This window comes from Rhinopithecus bieti, unplaced genomic scaffold, assembly GCF_001698545.2.
Source record: "Rhinopithecus bieti isolate Rb0 unplaced genomic scaffold, ASM169854v2 scaffold_8675, whole genome shotgun sequence".
Classification (NCBI taxonomy): Eukaryota; Metazoa; Chordata; class Mammalia; order Primates; family Cercopithecidae; genus Rhinopithecus; species Rhinopithecus bieti.
Window position 1 is genome coordinate 4,499,673 of NW_016806447.1, and position 6,000 is coordinate 4,505,672.

At 35.4% G+C, this 6,000-nt stretch overlaps 1 protein-coding gene across 8 annotated transcripts in view; it reads right to left on the minus strand.

Moving 5' to 3' along the window:
- ART3 (ADP-ribosyltransferase 3 (inactive)) overlaps positions 1 to 6,000 on the minus strand; it is a 106,485-nt gene that overhangs the window by 51,031 nt on the left and 49,454 nt on the right. The gene's annotated exons all lie outside the window — the stretch shown is intronic.

Sequence of the window (6,000 nt, forward strand, 5' to 3'; positions counted from 1 at the left end):
TCCCCATGTCTGTGTGGGTTTTCACTAGGGACTCTGGTTTCCTCCCACATCCCACAGATGGGCATGTTAGGAGAGAGGTTTGGAAATAAATGGATGAATACAAATTATTGTAAAATAAAAATTCCTAAAGCATACAATAATAATACAAATGCACAAGATTAAATGATTCAGTACAAAAGCACTCAGTGAGCCCGCCATATTTGTAGTTGTTTGTTTTTGAACTTTGTGGTGGTAAGAGGTGCGCCTCACAATTTTTGCTTTGCAAACACTCCCTCTTTGATTGAACTCACTCACCACCACTATGGCTACCATTACTCACGCCTGTAATCCCAGCACTTTGGGAGGCTGAGGTGGGCGATCACTTGAGCTCAGGAGTTCGAGACCAGCCTGGCCAACATGGTAAAACCCCGTTTCTACTAAAAATACAAAAGTTAGCCAGGCATGGTGGCAGGTGCCTGTAATCCCCGCTACTCGGGAGGCTGAGGCAGGAGAATCGCTTGAACCTGGGAGGTGGAGGTTGCCGTGAGCCATGATCTCGCCACTGCACTCCAGCCTGGGCAACAAAGCGAGACCCTGTCTCAAATGAAAACAATTTACTCAATATTCCAACTCTCATCTTTCTACCAACACTGATAATTGAAACAATATTGTTAGTATATTTTATAGCATCCACTTTCAATATTCTCTTTTTGGTACTCATTTTGTAATAAGAGAACGTTAGCACTGTTACCCTTCCCTTCATCTCCTTTCTGCCTTTCACCTCCCAATTTCCATCAGTAGTTCTTTTATCTTTATGTTGTCAAAATGTAATAACATTTGCTTTTTGTTCTGTAGCCATGCTTTCAGTACAGGTCTATTCTAAAATTAAAAATAAAAAAATATGGTTTACTGCAAGTTTATTGCAATCAGGTGTATACTCTTTAGTATAAAGACAAGACATAAGTTAGGATTTTATTTCCATCTCCGCTGTTTCAATGTCATGATCACTATTCACACTCAAAACAAAACATTTTTATGTCAAGATCAAATGAATACTCCTTTCCCATACTCCACTAATCCCTTAAAATCATGCCCCACTTTTGTCTCTTTCATATTTAGATCACTAAATTTTTTTATTTTTCCTTTAGTTTCTGAATGCCTTTTTTGGTGGTGATGGTAGTAGTGATTGTGGTGGTTGTTGGGAAAAGTAATATTTGTCTCCATCATACACCTAATGTGCTTCTATTTCCAATTCTATTGCTTGGAATCCATTTTGTTCTTATTCTTGAAGACCAGTTCTAACCTGGACAAACTGCTCTCCAGGCCAACAACTAGGAGATTAAAAAATCTTTCAACTGAATCCCTGGGTACTTTTTCCATTTCTTGTATTCTATAGCTTTTTTTGTTTTAATTTAATTTTGTCTCATGCTACTGTATCTATAGCTTTTGATTTATCTTTGTTTTGTAGGAAAATATTCTGAAAGTATTTCCTTAAAAGGATGCATGGAAGATAAACATTTTGAGTGCTTTCATTTTTGAAATGTGAATCTGATGAACAGTTGGGATAGTATATAATTCTAGGTTCAAAACATTTTTTCCTCAGAACTTTGTATAATACATGAATCTCTAAAAGATTTGTATAAATTCAATGTTTAATGCCAAAATTATTCTATTTTTCACTATCATTGTTTTAAACTAATTCTCAAGTGCAGGCTTTATAATACTTTTAACTTTCTTGTTTTTATGTTCTCCGTCTCTGTCAAATACATATAAATATATAACTACTTTATATATATATACACACACACACATATATATATATTACTACTTAAATATCTATTGGGAAATTCTCATCAAAGGAATATATATGGCACAACCAGAGAGACCTTATTGTAAGTCCATTTTCTAATTTTTTCAACAAAATTCAGGATTTTTTCATATTTTCTTTTTGTGAATCTTGTCTTCCTAACTAGAGATTTAAGCTTCTTTTAATCTCATTTTAAACTCCTCATTTCTCTCCCCATTACTTCCAGCTTAAAATGGTATAAGGTACAGAGAATATATTCAAGATCTAGTTAAGAGAGATTTGCTCAGCAATGCTTTTAACTCTTTCTGAATTATATCTTGAATCTAGTATATACTTATTTCTAATTGTAACAAGTTTTTACAATGACTCATTCATTCATTACGTTTTATCTACAAATGTTTATTGAGCACCTACTATAGGCCAAGCACTATTCTAGGTGTTGGGATGTTATCAGTGAACAAAATAAAAATCCCTGCCTCCAGGAAGCTTACGTCCATCAAGTAGTAGAGAAAAAGGAGGAAAGCAATAAACAATGAAAATAATAAATTAGTAATTATGCAGTGAAAGAGATAAAGTAAGAATGAAGAAGTGTGAAGTGTGGGGAGTTGGGGCACACTATAGTATTAAATAGAGTGATCAAGGTAGGCCTCACTGAGACAGTGAATTTTAGCAAAAACCTGAAGAAGGGACTTAAATAAGTGATTAGCTGTAGGAAAGTATTCCTTACAGAGAGAATAGCTGGAAGTGTATTGTTCAATGGCCACTAGCCACCACATGTAGTTACTGTGCATTTGAAATGTGATTTGGTTTATAAAATGAATTTTAATTGCATTTAATTTAAATTTAAAACTGATAATTGATTTATAGGAAAAATTTTAAGTATATTTGAAGCAACTCAGGCATGTAAATCTATATTTCAACTATAAATTTTATAAAGTGTATATACAGATCAAGTATTTCTAATGGAAATTTCATATCCAAATGAGAAATGCTACCGCCTGTGTGAAATATTCACAGGATTTCAAACATATAGTATTTAAAAAATGGTGAAACATGCCATTAATATATATTTGGTTAAATAAGTTATTAAAATTATTTTCACTTCCTTCTTTTTGTCTTTTGATATGGAGCTACTAGAAAACTTAAAACTACATATGTGGCTCACATTTTATTTATTTTGGACAACACTGAGCTAGAATACAGAGCCTGCCTATTATGCCTGAGGAAAACCAGGATGGCTCAGAGGTGACTGGGGCTGAGTGGGTTAAGTATAGAAAATAAGGTCAGAGAGGTAAAGGGTCCATGCCATATATGTCTTCATATACCTTTACTTTTTATCTATAGTAATAGCATAAATTATTATGATAGCATAAATTATCTATGATAATAGAAATGACTGAAATTACAAGGTTAAAGGCAGAATTGACATCTGCAACCACTATCTTTGCTGTGGGAAATTTCTAGGAAACCATTTGGCTCTATTAACTGTGCCTCTATCCGTACTGTAACATGGCATAGGTAGGATGGTGGTTAGAAAGGGATTATAGTTAAGCCTCATTAAAGTCCTGGCAGTGAGCAGGACTGAACAGTCTTCAAAGAGTAAATCTACCAAATTCCCATGATGCCAGGCCTAGAGAGACTCTAGCAGTGTCAAGCCAGATCCAGCCCAGTATTCCTTCTTTCATTTATTCTCCATATTCCTCTCGTCCATTGTCTCCTTCCATTCAAGACTGCTTCTCCTCAAATATTTTAATCTGCATTTTCTCCATATAAAATCTATGTTGATTAACATAGATTTAAGAAGAAGAGTTTAAATGGGATGAAAAATGATCCACTGCTATCCATTTATCAGCTGTAAGATGTCCAGATGACCAAAACAGGACCTTCTGAATTGAGGACACAAAACACAGGTACACAGGACCTAATTTACTGATTGGAAAGGACTTGTGGAAGTTATTCCTTCCTCAGTAGGAGGGGAAAAAAAGAAAGAAAATGTTTTACTTTTAGCCCTGTACATTTCCTTTTTAAATGCAGGAAGGGGCACTATTAAGTAGGTGAGCATTTTACATAACATGAAGAATAAAGCAAAATTGTCCCTGGGTATGACTAATGTTGTAATTAAGAGTTCAGTTATTCATAAGGAAGAGAGCTGCCTAACCAGGAACTTTTCTACCAGGCTGTAACATGAGCAGAAAATACTTTTGTGTTAAGCCACTGATATTTCAGCATTTTTGTGTTATAGCAGCTAGCACTGTCATAACTAACAGTTTTTTTGAGGTTTAAAAGTTTATTTTACAACCATGTAATTGTACAAACGATGTAAATGGAAGTCAGATAAAATTTTAGTACATATATAGTAATAAAGCATAAACTATTACAGAAAATTTGATACAAAGTTGTACATAAGTACTTATAAAGGCAATTAAGCTTCCCCTGTCTGTAGGAATACAAAAGTTGCCAGGAATTAATTTACATTACAAAAAAGGAAAACCATTATTTATGCTATCGCAAAAGCAATACCCTTACAAGTAAAAATAATCTCCACTTGATATTAGTAATTTGAAAAACCTAGCACATCTACAACTATTGTTTAATCAAAACTTTTCACTGACTCAACATTTATCACTTAAATGCAGATGTAAAATAACCTTGCATGGCAAACATGTTTACTCTGTGCTAATGAAACTGTGAAACAGTTCCTCCTCTCAAGTTCACAGACAAGTCAATCAATGATTGACTACAGAACAGACTGGTGGGTGTTACAAAAAAAGACCTGCCCAGGGGACCACTAGGGGTGGAGGAAGAACACCTGGGTCTCACTCACTGGGCCCTTAGTGCTTTCAGTTTTATCTGTAAACCAGGGGACGATTACATTAATATTGTATGAATACACTGCTACTGGGAAAAGCATTCATTCAACAGATGCCCACTACATACTCTGTACCAGGTATTGTGTTAATTGTGTTAAGGGCTGAAACAGGGAAGGACAAGGCACATCCTACTGGGGCTTGCAGTGCGGGCAGGTGCTGAGCTAATGCACACACACGAGGGCCACTCCAGAGCAAGGACCTGTCTCTCTGAATGAATAATCTCCAACATGGTAAAAGAGCTAACTGTATTTCAAAAGGTGAAACAAAACTTTTTTTGCTTTGTTACGCATGTTTCAAATCGATCACTGGTTCAGGCCTGGAGTATGCATCAGAATTATCTGTGAAGCTCAGTAAAAGTGCTGATGCCAGAGCCCATTCAAAGCTTACTGCTTCAGAACCACTGGGGACCTGGCAGTTCTAATGTGCACACCTAGTCAAGAATCCTTTAAAGGCTGATAAGGCAATCTTGAAACCACTGTCAATGCAAAAGTGGATGCTCCTCATTAATAAGAACTCAAAAAATAAACTACAGCGAGTATAAGACTTGTTTTTTGTGCCTATAAAACCCATCCAACTATTAGAAAGCTACTTTCTAACTATAAAGTTCTATCCAAAAAGACTTGCAGTCAAAACACCGAGCCAAAAAAAAAAAAAAAAAAGGCACCACAGCGTGGACTTCGACATGCAAAGGCCTACTATGTGCTGATATTGTAAGCAATCTGTAAGCAATCTGTGTGCATGTGTACATATGCATCTGTTTTCAGGGGAAGAAAAGCGGTTAAAGCCAATTAAGTTTATGAATTCTTGCTACTATTTTAATATTAAACCTTTAAGTGAAAATTTATTGAACGCTATTACAAATGTGGCAAATTGACATAGCTGGTTTACTGCACAAACTTTAATGTCAAAGGGACTAGATCAGATCACTTATTGGACCTATAACATTGTGCAGGTCGCTTAACTTATCTGGGCCACAGTTCCTGCACCTCAGGAAAATGGAAGTAACTGCTTCATTTACAGAGCTATTAAATGAAAGAAATGAGAAAACTATAAACCAACATCGAAGCCTAAATTACTACTTAGTATTTGTTTTAAAGTCTAGTACAATTGCAATGTTTTAATAAAAAAACTCATTGATAGGTGAATTTTACAATATATCTAGAAGCAGCATTTAATATTAAAACTTAATTTTGAAAAGTACACAACCAGGCAGGGTGGAGTAGTTAATGCCTGCAATCTTAACACTTTGGGAGGCCAAGATGGGAGGATCACCAGAGGCCAGGAGTTCGAGACCAGCCTGGTCAACACAGCGAGACCTCAACTGATTTTTTTTTTTTTTTTTTT